The sequence below is a fragment of the Melanerpes formicivorus genome, unplaced genomic scaffold (assembly GCF_026170545.1).
Source record: "Melanerpes formicivorus ecotype bairdi unplaced genomic scaffold, bMelFor1.0.p_v2 SCAF_30, whole genome shotgun sequence".
Lineage (NCBI taxonomy): Eukaryota > Metazoa > Chordata > Aves > Piciformes > Picidae > Melanerpes > Melanerpes formicivorus.
In genome coordinates, this window is record NW_027142382.1 from 1,870,095 (window position 1) to 1,887,465 (window position 17,371).

General features: G+C 39.9%; 1 protein-coding gene across 1 annotated transcript in view; it reads right to left on the reverse strand.

Moving 5' to 3' along the window:
• DMD (dystrophin) overlaps positions 1-17,371 on the reverse strand; it is a 1,318,095-nt gene that overhangs the window by 1,178,533 nt on the left and 122,191 nt on the right. The gene's annotated exons all lie outside the window — the stretch shown is intronic.

Below are 17,371 nucleotides of genomic sequence, written 5' to 3' on the forward strand. Positions count from 1 at the left end.
CTGTTCTTTGAAAATTAGTAGTACTGATAGTAACAGTAAAAATGTTCAATACTACAATAAGCTGATAAGCTATAAAACATTAAAAAATAAACAACAAAAAAATCACAACCCTCCCCCTCATACACACAAACAAAAACCCCAAACCCAAACAAACTAAAAAAAAGTAAATCAACAAGCAAGCTAGAATTTTGAATACTCAATGGAGGAATGTGATTAATGAAGTTCATCCTATTTCATGTATAGATGAACTTTCCTTACTGAATTTTCAAGTTCCATAATAACTTACTGCATATCTCTTTATGTTGTTTTTGAGCAATGGAGCTCATTACTTACTGCAAGAAAATGGGACTGTTCTAGTGTACTCACAAGCATAATCAGCAAGACAAACGACTTACAGGTGCTAAGCATCATGCCAGGGTGTACAAAGAAGTATCACAGATCTTGTCTGCGAATGCATCTGCAGCAAAGATTAACATTTTATTCCAGTAATGGGGTGGGGTAATTCGGGGTTTTTTTTGGTTAGAAGGACAGAAAGTACTGCCAGGATTCCATAAATAAACTTTGGCCTCCAGCAGTAACCAATGAAGATGTGAAGCTTGTCCTCTCTAACCAGTTTGTTGACACCTCCCCAGTTGAATTTCACTGAAAGCAGGACAGAGATTATAAAACAGATTTCAATGTGTGTCTCCGCTGAATCCTGACATCCTCACAGAATCACATAATTGTCAGGGTTGGAAGGAACCTCAAGGATCATCTAGTTCCAACCCCCTCTGCCATGGGCAGGGACACCCTCCACTAGATCAGGCCCAGAGCCACATCCAGCCTGGCCTTAAAAATATTCAGGGATCGGGCTTCCACCACCCTCCTGGGTAATCTGCTCCAGTGTCTCACCACCCTTACAGCAAACAACTTCTTCCTAACATCCAAACTAAATCTCCCCTCCTCCAGCTTGGATTCATTTCCCCTAGTCCTATATCTACCTGATAACCTAAAAATTCCTTCACCAGATTTCTTGTAGGCCTCCTTCAGATATTGAAAGGCCACAATAAGGTCTCCTCAGAGCCTTCTCTTCTCCAAACTGAACAACCCCAACTCTTTCAGCCTGTCCTCACAGGGGAGGTGCTCCAGCCTTCTAATCATCCTCATGGCCCTTCTCATCAGTGTTTAAGCCTGGTCCCTAACTTACACCTAATTAAGCCTGAAACATGGGAAGAGATGTGATGAAAGCACAACTGACCTCCTGTACAATCCAAAGATGGACAAATTATATATATATATAAAATAACACAGACTGCCTTGCCCCTGAAAAAGAAATCATGGCTTTTTATATTTCCAAAATCATTTACATTTCCATTGTGAAGATATGCTTCTTTTTAAAGGCCTACAACCCCAATGATTAAAACAAGGCTTTTCCTATTTATATCAGTGAAATCTAACAGTTTAGTAGCCTCATATTGAGAATCAATGTCTGAAGCTCAGAGAGCTGACAGTGGGAAACAAAGCTTTTAAATTCCAAGTCATGGGTTTGAAATCAGTACTGAATATAAAATGGTCCCAAGGTAATGCTCCCTGCCCATTGTATTTTTTGACCTTTTAGTTCTCTCTCAAAATAAATCTCTCTAAAAAGCTTAAACAAGTTTGTCAAGAGATGTCATTCACACAAGGCTCCAGCCAGGTGCTCCTGAACATGAGCCTCTGAATAGACCCCATCCCACCCTCATTCACTTTTTATGCTTACAACTTTCTTTTAACAGATAGTACTTTTAGTGAACAACTGCATTGTTTTAAACTTGGATCTTATTGACAATGGTGGATAAGGAACACAGCTTCTAGAATACAACCTGTTGTGACAGAGAGCTTTAACATCCTGCAAGTGATAGCTTGCTGTATCTCTGTCTACTACCAGCCCAGTAAAGCATTTCTTAAAACCCCAACCTGAAGCCACAATGTGTTTTGTCTTTACTGATTATCTCAGAATAATTAAACATATAAAATGTTGTAACAGCTTATTTTTTTTTCCAAATGCCACTAGACACACATAACATCGGTACAACCAGTGTGATGTGAAATGCCACAAAACCAGATTTGAGTAGTGCCTTTTTTTATTTTTCCTTTTTATTTAAAGGAAAATTAAGTTTTCTGGGATCATTTTTGTGGCATAACTTTTCAATCATTTTTCTCCATTCTTCTTTTAAGCTTTTCAGATAGGCAGCCTGTCACAGTCATAGGCTGTGACCAATTCTTGTACCAATCTCCTTCACTTTTAAGTGGTTAAAAGCAAGAAGACCCTCCTGGAACTGGTTAAAACTCAAGTTTCAGTTGCATGTTATAAATACAGGAAATGTAAAAAATCTCATGTGTGCAATCTCTCTCTGGTACATAAAAATATAAGCAAAGACAGGCACTCAATGCTGCCCAAATATAAATCCTCACAGTCCTCATCTTAGTTCAGGTCCACACAACTACAGAGGCCTTAAACTAGTAATAATGCCCTTTTCATGATGTATTTTCATCCGTCTTTTTAGGGCAAGTTGAGGGTATGTAGCTCTGGAGCAAGTGACTCACTGCTTCAAACAGAGAGAGGTTTCACTTTACAACTTTTCTTTTTTTACCAAGTATCAGATGCAGTCCACACCCAGTCATTCTAATATCAGTTATCCCTAAAAATTACCAAACCTGAGTCATTACCGCCTGATAATTTGGAAGATTCACTTGGAATAATCCTGCGTAACCTCACTGTGGTCGGTTGACCATGGTCAGAAGCCAAACATCTACCCAGCTACTATCTCACACCCTCTCCTCAACAGGATAAAGCAGAAAATGTGATAAAAATGTTTGTGAGTCAACATAAAAACAGGATGGTGGTTTAGCAGTTACTGTCATGGGCGAAACTGATTCCACTTGGGGAAAATCAATTTAATTTATTGCCTACTGTGATAGATTTGAATGGTGAGAGAAACAATGACAGAAAGATGGAAATAATACCTGCCACCCATGATCCATTTTTCCCCAGGCTCCACTTCACTCCTCCACTCCTAATTTCTTTCCCACTATCCTAACCCCAAGCAGCTCAGGGGCATAGAGAACAGGGGCCATGAGTCATTCCGTTACAGTTTTTCTCAGCTGTTCCTTCCTCCTCACTCTTTTCCCCTGTTGCAGTGTGGATCCTCCCACAGGTTGTACTCTTTCAGGAAATACTTGGCATAGGCACACTATAGGTCACAGTTTCTTGTGGAAATACCCAATTGCTCTGACAGGAAGTCCTCTATGGGTTACAGTATGGATATCTGCTCTAGCATGGTCTTCTGCAGAGATTGCAAAAGAATCTCTGCTCCTTCATTCCTTCTCTGAACTCTGTCTTCACATTTTCTTCCCCTCACTCCACGTACAGCAGTGCTTTACCCTTTCTTGTACAGATGTCTCCAGCAGTGCTGCCATTTTGGCTAAGAGTCTCAGCTGTCCCTGCAATGAGTCCGCTGGAGCTGGCTGGGATAGGCTGCATCTGGCACAGGGCAGCCCCCAGTCTCTTCTTAAGGAGGCCACCCTGCAGCCCCTTTCCAACTCACCCTCTCTCCCAAAAAGCCTGTCCAATTAGACCCAATACAGAAGAGTCACTTGGGAAACAAGCATCAGAACCCCTAAAACCTCTTTCTGCTGTTCTTGCCCTGCATCTCCACAGGAGCAGTGACATGGATGAAGCCAGTGTTTGCCAGTCCCATACCTACACTGAAAATTGAAGGAATTGCTTTTCCAGTCTTGTCAGTGAAAATTTATCCAGCACTATAAACACTAGTTTATTTTTCCTTTAAACTCACTTGAGAGAGCTGGGACCAAATAAAATCCCAGAGAAACAAAATAAATCTGACGATTTCAGCACTGATGCACCTCTCTTCAATAGTTTTACTGCACTTGCTGTATTTCTGCAAATCCTGGGGCAGAGTGTTAAACCAGAAAACTCTGCTGCAATGCAAACCAAATAGTGTGTGGGGGGGTGTTCTCTCCTGAATTATAATAATTCACACAACTGTTCCCAGATGATTGTTCACTCAGGAAAAAAAAAAGTAAGTCCTAACACAGCAGGTGTCAACATGTTGCATGAAGCAGCAGAAGAGTAAGATAGCCTTCTAAATTAGAATGTGTCATCTAATACACTAGTTCAGATTTTCTCTTTCACATGTTTTTGGATTATTTTTTTCTTCCTCTTTTTCAGTTTCAGTGTTTTGACTGAAGCACGGGCTGTGAAGGATTCCCAAAGACATACCTATCTCTGGCTCATACAAAAACTGCAACAACTAACATGGGTATTTCTGTGTTTCCATGGCATCATCTCAGAATCATCAATGGGTGGCATGTCTCTGCACAATACTATTTTCATTTAGTGGAAAATCCTTAGGTTGTGCATCTGTGACAAGAAGGCCACAAAATGCAATCCCAATTCTGCTTAGGCTTTGTCTCAGCTTTACATCTGGCCAGGGTTTGCAGCCATCATTCTGTGTCTGGTTTTGAGGATATAAAGCAGATCCCTCACATTAATTATGTACCATTCCCTAGAGCAAAGGGAAGGTCCTTTTTCTCTGTGCTCTGTCAAGTGCCACACACATTTTTGTTACACAAATAATAGTCACATTCAGTAATAATAAAATAATAGTAATAATGAAACAGCAAGTGTCCTGCTCTCTAGGTGTAAGCAGATGTAGCCTGACAGAGCTCCTTGGGCTGCTTATTCAACAGGTCAGCCAGATCATGGAGAATCCCATACTGAATACTAGTTTCACTGAAGACTCCTGCAATATTAATTTGCTTTCTGTTAGAGAAATAATTGATGCTCTTCAGCAACACAGCATTTCCCTATGGTTCCAGGACCTTTATTATCCACACTAACCCTTTACCTTTATTAGAATAGAATTAGAATAAACCAAACCAGGTTGGAAGAGACCTTCAAGATCATCGTGTCCAACCCATCAACCAATCCAACCCACCCAAACAGCTAACCCATGGCACCAAGTACCCCATCAAGTCTCCTCCTGAACACCTTCAATGACGGCGACTCCACCACCTCCCCGGGCAACCCATTCCATAGCGCAATCACTCTTTCTGTATAGAACTTCTTCCTAACATCCAACCTGAACCTCCCTTGGCGCAGCCTGAGACTATGTCCTCTTGTTCTGGTACTGGGTGCCTGGGAGAAGAGACCATCATCCGCCTGTCTACAACCTCTCTTCAGGTAGTTGTAGAGAGTGATAAGGTCACCCCTGAGTCTCCTCTTCTCCAGGCTGAGCAACCCCAGCTCCCTCAGCCTCTCCCCATAGGGCTTGTGTTCCAAACCCCTCACCAACTTTGTTGCTCTTCTCTGGACTCGTTCCAGCAAGTCAACCTCCTTCCTAAACTGAGGGGCCCAGAACTGGACACAGTACTCGAGGTGTGGCCTAACCAGTGCAGTATACAGGGGCAGAATGACCTCCCTGCTCCTGCTGGCCACACTGTTCCTGATGCAGGCCAGGATGCCATTGGCCCTCTTGGCTTCCTGGGCACACTGCAGGCTCATGTTCAGCCTACCATCGACCAGCACCCCCAGGTCCCTCTCTGCCTGGCTGCTCTCCAGCCACTCTGACCCCAGCCTGTAGCACTGCATGGGGTTGTTGTGGCCAATGTGCAGAACCCAGCACTTGGATGTGTTAAATCTCATGCCGTTGGATTCTGCCCATCTGTCCAGCCTGTCGAGGTCTCTCTGCAGAGCCTCTCTACCCTCCAGCAGATCAACTCTTGCCCCCGGCTTGGTGTCATCAGCAAATTTACTGATGCTGATGATTAAAATGCTGATGATTAAAAGTCACACGTAAACCCATATACTTCAACAACCAGAGCCTGTAAGAACAGTGTGGGATTAGGTACTATGACAGATAATGAGGTATTACTACTTAAAGAATTTTTAACTTGATAAAATATCCTAACAGAAATGAAACCATAGGTCCCCTGAAGGAAGCAAACCATACTTGACCTTTTGTATTCTGAAGGCAGATGATGGTACTGGTTTTGGTTTGCATATGATGCCAATGCATGTTAGGTGTTTTGAATTTCTGACTCATAGTCACAACTTTAAATTAGCATCCTGAGATCCTCTTCATAACTGTAACTGTCTTAGAATTTGTTTCATCTTGGTTCAGGTTACACCATACCTAATCCTCATTACTTCTGAAGTTTTGAAATATAACAGACCCTGGGAATAAATGCAATTACTGGGATTTACCAACATCTGTGTCATGCTTTTTGTTCCTGGCTTCTGAAGAAATATCTGAAGAGATACATGCATAAAAAGATTTAATCACAGGATTAACTGGGCTGGCAATTCATTTCACAGGTTTTGAAATATTTTGATAAGTACCTGATTCATTCATGAGACAAAAATCCTTTGTGTTTTTCATTAGTCTAAATCAAGACCACTAAGAAATGTGCAGTTTTATGATTGCTCTGAGAGTCACCACAGACATTAAAGCACAAACATCCTAAAATTCTTAACAAAATTATCTTCAATCTTCAGTCACTGAATATTTCAGTGGCACCAAAACTATTTCACTAAAGCATTCATCTTATAAGATTCTATCCATTATCACTCTGAAAAATATAGGTATAACATTTTTCATCTTCATTAAGTTATTTTATACTTTTACTTTTCTGCCTCATTTTCAAAACCTGATTCAGTTTGATGGTTTAGCCCTAGATAGGGGCCAGATGTCCATCAAAACCACTCTACCACTTCCCTTCTTAGGGGAGAGGGAAAATGTAACAAGAGGCCAATGGGTCAAGATAGGAACAACTTAATAAAGGAAAAGCAAAGGCTACACACGAAAGCAAAGACAAGCAAAAATATTCTCTACTTAATATTAGCAGACAATGTCCAGCCACTTCCTGGGAATCAGGGCTTCAGTATGCGTGGTGGTTGCTCTAGAGGACAAACGCCCCCCTCAGTTCCTTCTTCCTCATAGCTTTTACATGTGAACTGATGTTGCACGGTGTGGAATACCCCTTTGGCCAGTTTTGGTCAGCTGGACTGGCTCTATCCCCTACCAAGGTTTTGCCCTCAGCAGTAGGCTGAGGGATGCTGGAAAAGCACAACTTTGGTGCAGTGCAAGCACTGCTCATCAGTAGCCAAAACACTGGAGTGGTATCAACACCATTTTAGCTACCACTACAAAACACAGCACTATGAAATATGCTATGGGGAGAGCTAACTCCACCTCAGGCAAACCCAATACAGTCAGTCACGGTTCAGGATCTGCAATCATTACTGAAGACAAGAGGCTTTTTTGTTTTTTCCCCAGTGTTTGCAATCCTTATCTGAAATTTGACCAACAGTAAATGAAGAGCAGCCTGGGATAGCAAAGAGAAAAGTCTGGTCTGTGACAAAACCTTTCATTTAAACAAACAGGTGAATAATCCAGCTTGCCCTTTGAAAGAGTGACATTTGTACCTAGGAAAAAAAAATAATATTAAATACCATTTGGAATTATTAATATGAAACTGCAGAGGACTTTCCATTATAAATACCATTATAAATGGTATTGTGTAGTAAGAGGAAATAAAGATGTGTTAGATATAAGCACACTGTACGACTATAAAAATGGGTGGTGTAATTTTTCTTTATTCATTTATTTTTAAAATTAAAGGACAAAATGATGAACCTTTCCCAATATATTTGCATAAGCATATGTTACCTACATGAAAGCTGCATCAAAATCACAAGCTGCTCATAAAAAAAAAAAGAACGTCTGGAGAAAAGAGAATGTGGTAGTTTTATTTAGTGTGTCTTTTGAGGTGGGGGAAGCAGATCAATATGAGTGATCAGAAGTGAATGCTAAGAGAATTTGACCCCATAAAAGAAATTCTGCATGCTCTTTACTTTTAGGCATCAAAAGGCTACAGAAAGAGGTGAAATTGGTACTAAATGCAGATAAGAAAATCTAAGTTTCAAGTATCTTAGGTTCTGTTCAAATTTTGCTTTAACTTTTCCTGAACTACCTTTTCCCCAGTTGTGACAAATCATGGGTAGGAGGGAAAGACAGAGGCTAGAGGGTGGAAGGGAGTAAAAAATGAAAGAGAATAAAGAGCTTTTGCCAGCACTGGCCAAAATCAAAATTACCTACTTGACCATTTCAGCATCTTGAGTTTCTGTATCATCAAGTAAATCAGAGTACTGGCTGCACTATGTGCAGTATCTTTAGGGATATGCAAATGAAAGAAACATCTTGTAAAGAACAGCGTTGCAGTGTAAAACACTAAGCTGGGTAACCCTAGGATACTAATGAAATCCACTGTGTGCCTAATCGTGATTTACTCTTCTGTTTTCCTTTTTTTAAAGACTAGGATCTATCCTAAAGATAACAATAACTAAAGAAACTGCAGTGCAGATGGAGGTTCCTGATTTTTGTACACAGTTGCACTTTACATCCTTATTCTGAGGCACAGATGCTTAGATCATAAATAAAAAGTAAAAAAAAATATGCAAGCAAAACTATTATTGCTCAATGCTTCTCCCATTATGATAGATCCCTGATTTCCCTTCTTCCACCTCTCCATTTCAGCACTGCCTCTTTCATGACAATCACAAGGTCTGTAATGTCCAGGACATTTCTAAAAGGGCTTCTCAGCTGAATTCATAACCACAGTTTTGCAGCAAATCACTTGGATCTTTTGGAGCTAGTTGCACAGAGTAGAGACTGCTTGTAACTTGTAGTTTAAGAAGGGGATGGGCTGTATCCACCCACTATAACATGCAGCCAAGCAGCAAGCTGAAGGCTTTCTTGTTATTTCCAATTCAAATACAGAAATCCTCTGGTCTGATTTCACCAGACTGAGAAAAGGAAGGAAGAAAATATCAGCCTTCAGAAAATTCTCACACTTTTCTCTGGAGGTCTTTACTGATCAAAGTCCAGTAACTGTTCAGATAGATGAGTCTTTCCCCTGCCCTTCACTCCTTCCAGCATCATGCAGAAAGTTAACACGGTGCTTAGCAACAACCAGCAGCTTCTGGAAACCTCAGCATTTCCTATGGAGATTAAAAATATATGATTTCAGGGACAGGTTAGTTTAATCGTCTGTGATAAAAATAACCCTAATCTGGGATGTGGAGAAAGGATATCCTCTAGCATTTATTATCAAATAGAACCCCCTCAAAACATTAACAATTTAAAGTCTGTTACACAGTAAAAATAAATAAATAAATAAATAAAGCAGAGAACTTGAACTCTGGCTCTTAAAGGGCAAAATCTTTCCTTCTTTTCTAATATAATTAATCTATTTTGATTAATTGTAATATTTCTTTGTAGAAAGAAGTGCATAACCAGATGTTCAATAATGTCCCTTGGGCAACCATGACTTCCATGTGTGCATCATGCATCTTTTTTGCAAAGTGATTACCATCCATTACTAAAATTTCAGGTTTTTAATGACAAAGTTCAAAAAGGTCAATTTCCAGTCCTTTAAACTTCTCAACTGCTGGACTCTAAGGTATATCTCCCTCCTGGGCAAGTTTTCCTCTCTGACCTGAGCATTTCCCTACCCCAATTTCATTTTACTGAAGCAAGAACAAGACATTGAATGAACTTGCAAGTGTTTTACTCACTAGATGTTTATGGGAATTATCATTGCTCTGCTAGACTGCTCTAGCTCATATCCTTAATCATTACTTTTGCCCATCGCTTTTCCTGTACTCATCTCACACTTCTTATTTATTTCCTCTGGTTTTTCCTCTTCAGTTCGTGTATCTAAGTATCAGCATGTATCCTGATTTCTCTTCTTTGTTAGATTAATACATGTACCCTATCTGTGGTACGTATCTGTAAATCTGTGTGGGAGTGAGTGGGGTTTTTTTCCTTGTCTTGTCACACTGCCTAGAATTAATGATTTCTTACCCTTGACTGGGATTAATAGCTAAAACCACGTGAAGAAGCACATACACCCAGCCAGTAAATAACCCTTTAAGGTTTTATTAGTTGTGGCTGGCCAACATGAGAGTGACAACTTCTTGTGCCCCCCGCATGATTTTTAGATAACCCCTCCAAGAACAGACTTGAAAACACCGTCCTCATATCTGAATAGAAAGTGAAAGGTACCAGCTCTATACATTAATTCAGGAAGACAGAAGGAAAAGAAGATTTATGTGGAAGGATGAGAGAAAAATCTATGTTTATCAGGCTAAAGAGACAGATACACAGTCGGATATCTGCATGTATCTACAGTGGAAACATCTGCTGGCTCTTATTCATGCTTCGCTCCTCTTTTCCGTTCTTTTGCTTCCTGGCCCTCTTTGTTGAATATAGATGCTTTTTCCTTAATATTATTTTTCATCTTTGATTGCTAGCTTGTAAAAGGAAAGGAAAACGGAGAAATTGTTTCCTCTTACTCTAGAATTTCATGGCTAGGCTCCAACTCAATACTTCATGTTTTAAATTGTTATTTTTAATAACAATCATTACATAGAGGGGCTTGCTCATTAGACAGGCCTGTGTTACAGTAGCTCTATTTATAATCATCAGCTAGCTCCACCTAGTGTCATTTTAACTCATCAGCAAAGCAAAAAGCTGAAACCAGAAACTATAGATAAAAGAGAAACAAAGTACAACATCACTTGTCAGCTGGATGATGGCCACAGACAGAATGCAGCTATGATTACTGGCATCACAAGGAGAAGACCATTCTAAGTAACTACTGTATGTTCATGGTCAACCAGTACTCTTGAGACAAAGAGCAACTAGCAACTTCAGGAGCAGAAGTATAATACATGCAATATAAACCAGCTTTACTTCTACCCTGAAAAAGTGAATTGCATTTAAACTGGTTATGAGTTTCATTGCCATCAGTAAGGACACATTATGGTTAAATTTAGTACAACTTGTTTGAAACAGAGTAAGTTGGTTTGTTTTTTTTTTTTTTTAATTGTCATTAAAACTACAGAACTCTTTTTGGCTATATAAACCCCACAGTTATCCTCTTTATCCTCTCCTCCTAGGAGTTACCAAATCATTTAAAATGCCTCACAGAAATGATCAAAACAGAGAAAAGCTCAGGCTAACTAACACTAAGTCAGTTTTACCGATGCTGGTTCACTGCTGTGTATATAGAAACATCTATTTTCCTAGAGATGTTAAGATTTAGTCAGCAACATTTCCTGTTTAATAGCCTGATACCCTTTTGACAAAGCTATATAAAGTACAGCCAGCAAAGTCATTTAAAATAAGTCAGAAAAGTGAATATCCAGTACAACGAGATCTCTTGATCACTGCCTTGCAAAAAAAACACATGACAGATGAATGAAAGCATTATTCAAGGAAAAATTATCCAAATAATTTAACATAATCCAAATAATTTTAAATAATCCCATCCCGTGAGCTATCAAGCAGGGTTTGAATGGCTGTTGGACCTCTGAAGAGGGAGGAAAGAGAGGTCCTGGCTTACATTCAGAAAACACTTACTTCTTAGATGGAGGATGACCCACACTGATAGAACTGATGTCTGTTTTAAACCTGTTCAAATCACCTGTTCAGAGTTGCGTAGCAGTTTCACCCTAGTGGTGATAAAATGCATTTCAATATGTACAGTATACACTTAATGACTGCTCACCGTAACAGAGAGGGACTATATATGTTGTGGAAGGGATGGGGGGGGGGGGGCGGGGGGGGAGGGCAAGTGGGAGGAAGGAACATATATTAAGGCAATACAGACACCAAAGCAAACACCTTTAAATTTCCTCAAAGTTTCTCAGAATAGGCATCTGAAAGTTATGCTTGTGACTCATCCAGTTTGAAGTCTTCACAGATAAATTACATGATCATATGAAAACCTCACTGCAACACAGAATACGAATTTAAGAAAATGCACATTAAAATGCCCTCCGATATTTCAAAAATAAGAGAATACTCCAGTTCTCAGCAATTTAGCAGTTACTGTCATTTCTCATTAACAGCTTTCAAAATCCTATCTGAAACAAGCTGATACAGAGAAATTAATAGCTGTAATCAAGCGAGAAATGATAGACCAGCTGGGTAGGCATCAAGTTGGCAAAACGTGAATACAGTTCAATAGCTGAAACAGATGCTGGAGTTGTTGAGAAACCCTGCAGGAGATATTGATGTATTTTCTTTATATAATACCGAACAACCGAATAAATGTCAAGAGCTAAAAGCTGATGGGGAATAAAACCTGTCAGAAAAACTAACTATAAAGCAGAGACCTGTAACAGTATCTTTTCATTATACCAAAACATTCAGTACATGCATCTAGATTTCCTCGGGATTCCTGAATATGTCAATACATCAATCAGAGCTTGCTAGTGAACCAGAGGGAGTCTTTCTTAGTCTTGTCTCACATTTCTTTCTTTCTTTCTATCTACCTGAGGCTTCACAGACTTAGAAAAGACTTTATTCTTTAGTCTCATCATAACACAACACTCTTTCAAGCAAGCGATTCCCCGAGCTTGGAAGCAAGCAGAAAAGAAAGGGTAACACAAGCATAAATGAAACTGCAAAATCCATTTTGCACGAGGAATGTTGTTTTCAGAGTTTCAAGACCTCAGCAACAAATCCTCTGCCATCGGCGGCAGCTCATTCAAGCATATGCTTTGTCATGGTCAGTTTCTAATTACATTCATAATGATGCAATAGCTTTGATAATCCTACCTTCCATGCCAGCTGCTTTTCTTGTCACTCCATCATGCCAATAAGTTGGCTGCCGTAACAAATCAAGATAGTGCAAAACAGCATCTTTCCCCTGCATCTGTCATCTTCCTGAAAGCATTCTATTACTGCCGACTGCTGGGAACCAGAAAGTCTATTTGAATTCCAGCAGCTCCCCTTTCGCATGATTCAAGTTAGGTTAGGTGGGCATGCCTAACATGATTCTCTCCATCATTTATTATGCAGCTGCTACACCACCAGTGTGGTAACCACTCTGACTTTATCTGATACGTCAGTCTTGCAAACCTCTACCTCCGTGCAAACACATGAGCCACAGAAGCATCTTGCATTTAATGAGCGTTCTCCCTGCCTAAAGAGAGCACATCGGCAAATCTGTTTCAAATCCTGCTGCTCGCATTGTCCTCTAAGGCTGAAGCAAATGTTTGAAGATTTTTCCTTATCCTTGTGTTTCGTCTCTTCAGAAAGCGCAGTTCTTCAGGCACGCTTGAATTATTCACACTTCAGCTAAACGTTTGCTGATTTGTGTCCAGCCAAACAGCACTTTCCCAGTGAAACTCTCCGCTCGAAAGCTACTTCTGAATAACACTGCTGTGCATTCAGGCTCCCAACTCTCTTTCATTTTAAACATGGCTTTTATGCCTACATCTCAACAAACACATTTAGCTCTTTTCATGCAATGAATGGCTGGCTAATGAGGGAAGGGTACGTTTTTAAGCAATTTATCTAGGTCTACCTGTAGTTGACTTTTGCTTTACATGCTTTATACATTTTAGCAGTAAGCAGATAGCTCTGTTAGAGCATCTCAATATTCTTAAAGTGATAAGAACACCGTAACGCTGGTTTCTGCCAGCCTGTGGAGGACACTCTCAAATGACAGTTTGCTTAAGTGCTTCTAAGTATTGTGAATTAAAGGCATAGGATTGTTTTGTTGCCTATTTATATTTTCTGTTGGGGTGGGAGGAAAATCATGCTTGTGTCAGTGATTTCAAAAGAATATTAATAGAAATTGACATGTACACATCAATCATCCTCCAAGTTAAATTAACTGTGTCTCCTCCCACCACTTCTGCCTGCAGTTCAGAGTCAAGGCGTTTCATTTTTAATGCATCTGCTTGCTCATAAGCTGAATAAACATCCCCAACTCAGCCCTGGAAAGTTATAATACCCGAAAAAGAAAAAAGGAACAATGTAACATGCTCAACTGCCTGGCTAAACCCTTCAAGTTAAGCAAAGTACCGAGGGAGAGCAAGGACTGTCACTGGCACAATACATCCTTCCTCAGCCTGCACAATGGCAGAGAGAGGAAGGGGAAAGGGCACAATCTCCCAGGAAGAGCTTTCCCTTGCCACAGCAACCAGCTCAGCACCATTCACCAGATCTCATATTCCCGGCTCAAAAGGCTCACAGGGTTTGACTTAAGCCTCACTTCAATCAGATAAGATAGGTTGAACTTCTCTGTCGTTTGAAACCCTCCCCCACCTCCCCCCACCCCTCCCTTCCTCCCCCTCAACTTCCCATCTCCATTAAGTTTCTGAACTTCTTGGATGTGAAAAAAAGCTTCAAAACATGAGCTTAGGGGAGCTCTAACTTCCAGAAAGTAAAGGGGGGGAGGGAAAAGAAAAAAAAAAAAAAAAAAAAAAAAAAAAGTAGTAGAAGAATCTTCTACTTTAAAAATAAATAAAAATAAATAGAAACCAGAAAACATTAGGACATCTGATCATTTCCCCTAGGCCTCCCACAGTGGTGTTATATGCAGGTGCAACTGCAGGGCACACCTCTCTTCCCCCCATGCTCTTCAACCCAAGTGCTAGAGGCAGGGTCCAGGGTCCCCTATGCAGAAGGACAGACACAGTCCCCCAGCAAAAATCTGCTCATGGGCATCGTCACCGGGGGTGACGAGTACGGGAGAGCTCCCAGCTCTGCTGGAAGGGATCCGCCTCCCTGCTCTTGCCCACATCTAAATGGCACAGCTGACACCTGAATAGCGCAGCACAGTTTATATTTGATGCTGTATTTATTCCGAGCTTGCTGCCAGCAAATGCCTTTTTAGAAACTTCATGTAAATAAAGGAGAATTACTACATCTGTTCCTCTGTCTGTAGCGGCACGTATCAACAAGCTAATTGTGCATTCAAGACAACAGAGACAGTCCTATCGTATAGTTGCAAAGTGCACAACTATGAAGTGCCTATCTGAAAATACTGTCAGCTTCTTTTTGCTCACAGTTCAAGTCATCTGAAATGAAACAAATCAGACAGCAAGCAAGGACTAACTTTGAAGTTGCCATAAATTCAAAGTAAATAAAAGGATATGCTTAATATTTCACACTTCTGGCTGCATTGTGATATTTTAAAACCACAGAGAGAGAGAGAAAATTTACATGGTATTTGACAAAACACAAGTCTGAGTTCATAGCTCATGTAGCCTGTAGTTGCAGGGAAAACCCAAAGTACCCCAAAACTTACTACAGGCTTGATTTCCAGTTCAGGGAGTTTTGAGCTGTACAAGATTATGAATGGAAAATATTTATATTTTAAAAAATAGAATATGTTAATAAACCAAATAATATTGGTAGGGCAATGGGGATGTCCAAAAAGAAAAACAAACAACCAAAAGCAGAGGGGGGTGTGTGTGTGAATGTAGAGGGAGTGATGGAAATACGTATAACATTACAAGGAGAATGCGCTAAGGTTTATCATTCAGTATTACACAGTGCTGTTTAGCCACATGGACCATGCCCATTCATATCAGGTCTATGGGAAACAGCCATTTTTCCCTAGGATAAAAATTAGCATTTGAAAAATTATTCTTTAGGAGGAGAAGGCAACTGTAATATACTAGTTTTGCATTCTTCTATGCTCACTAGTTGTACAGAAAAACAGTCCCAAGACAATTGGAGAATGTGGGAGGAGAAACCAGTATCAGTCATTTTGTCCACATACTAATAGGTCAGATTCTTAGTTGGCTTTGCTTTCTAGATTTTTTTTTTTTCCTTTCCCCAAGAAAACAACAGCTTTGGTTTCTGCCTATTGTAAGTAGATTCATCATTTGCACAGCTATAATTATAGTAACCCACCCATATGGAATGACTCGCTTTAGAGAGGAAGCTTCACAGATAGCATTCCCAGTCTGCCCAACAACACAAAGACTTAATTTTTTTGCCTTACACAAAACTGTCCCAAATCTAGAAAAAGAAGAAAAACAATTGGGAAAATACCCATCAAATGGCATTCTGCTTCTTACAGTACTGAACTTGGTAGGCAAAGCAACTTCAGTCTATTTGGTTGACAACAGCATGAGAATGGAAGGAAGCCCATCTCTCTTCCTATTCCATCTACAGCTTGTGACAAAGACATGTCTATTAATTTTAATTATTTCACTGCTACTAGAATGACTAACTGTTGTATCCACTGAGCTGGAGCTTGATTATGTTGGTGCATTCACAATGATAACTAAGATACTGTGTAAAATCTCTTCTTTCTGGCCTTTCTTTTTTCCTTTTTGTTTTTCTCCTTGGAAGCACTAGCGACTGCAGCTAAGCAAGAGTAGATTATGTATCACTGAGAACAATGAAGCAAGCAGTCTGGTCTTGACCTTCAGTCCTACATGCTGCTCTACATTATGCACTGTCGCTAGTATGCAAAAACGGATGTTGATTTTACCTAGCAAAAATGGTTCGTTTGCTTAGCTAATTTCTCCTGAAGAAAGCAAATTTCTCTTCCTTTTTTTCCTCTGCTTCCCATTATTCCTGGGTACTTCATCCTTCCCTTAGTAAACAACTAATTTGATCAATTGTGCAAGAAAATACCTTAATGATATACTGTGCATGTTCAGATTAATAAACATCTCCAACTGGGGCACTGGAAAGCTTGTTTGGACAATACAGACAGGAATTATTAATTATTTCTTACTGTTAATCATTCTTTATTATCTACTTCTCAATTACCGGATTTCTGATGTACAATTAAAAAAGTAAGCTGGCAACAAAGAATCATTTTCCCATAGAGCTGGAGCCATCAGTACTTTCATTTGCATGAAAATATCTCAATAGTTTACAGGATGACTTTTGACATTTGTGGCACATGTAGCTTTGACTGTTCAAATCTGGGATAAAGATAGATAGATAGATAGAGGGATGCATGCTGCAGAAGTGTACATAAAATCCCCTGAGAATTAACAAATCTCACTAAGTGATGTCTCTAGGAACTAAAAGAGCAGTACAACCATCATCTCCACATTGGTGTTTACAAGCCCTGAGAATACAACAGCATAGTTCAAAGATCCAGTCACCCAGACAGGATCACTTGGCCAGAGAAACTTTTCAGATGTGGATGTTTGAAGTTACTCAGTCAGACATCTGACAACCATACCTGGAGAAGAAATTTTCAGAGGTTTAAAATGTTTTGCTCATCTGCACCACAGTTCATCCAATTATTTTTGTGCAGAAGTCATCTTTATTTTTTTTTATCTGAATCTGAGGTGTATGAAATTCACCCAAGTTCAGGCATTTGCCATAAACCAAAAGCTCAGAATACACCTATCTGAGGATGCATTAGAAGGACCCATGAGCAACCTTTCAAAGTGAGATTGACCCCATTTTATAGTAAGAAAGTCTTGCAAAGTTTTGTTAACAATGTGCTTACAAAAATATTGAGCAACCATGTCCTCAGCTACCCCAGGATT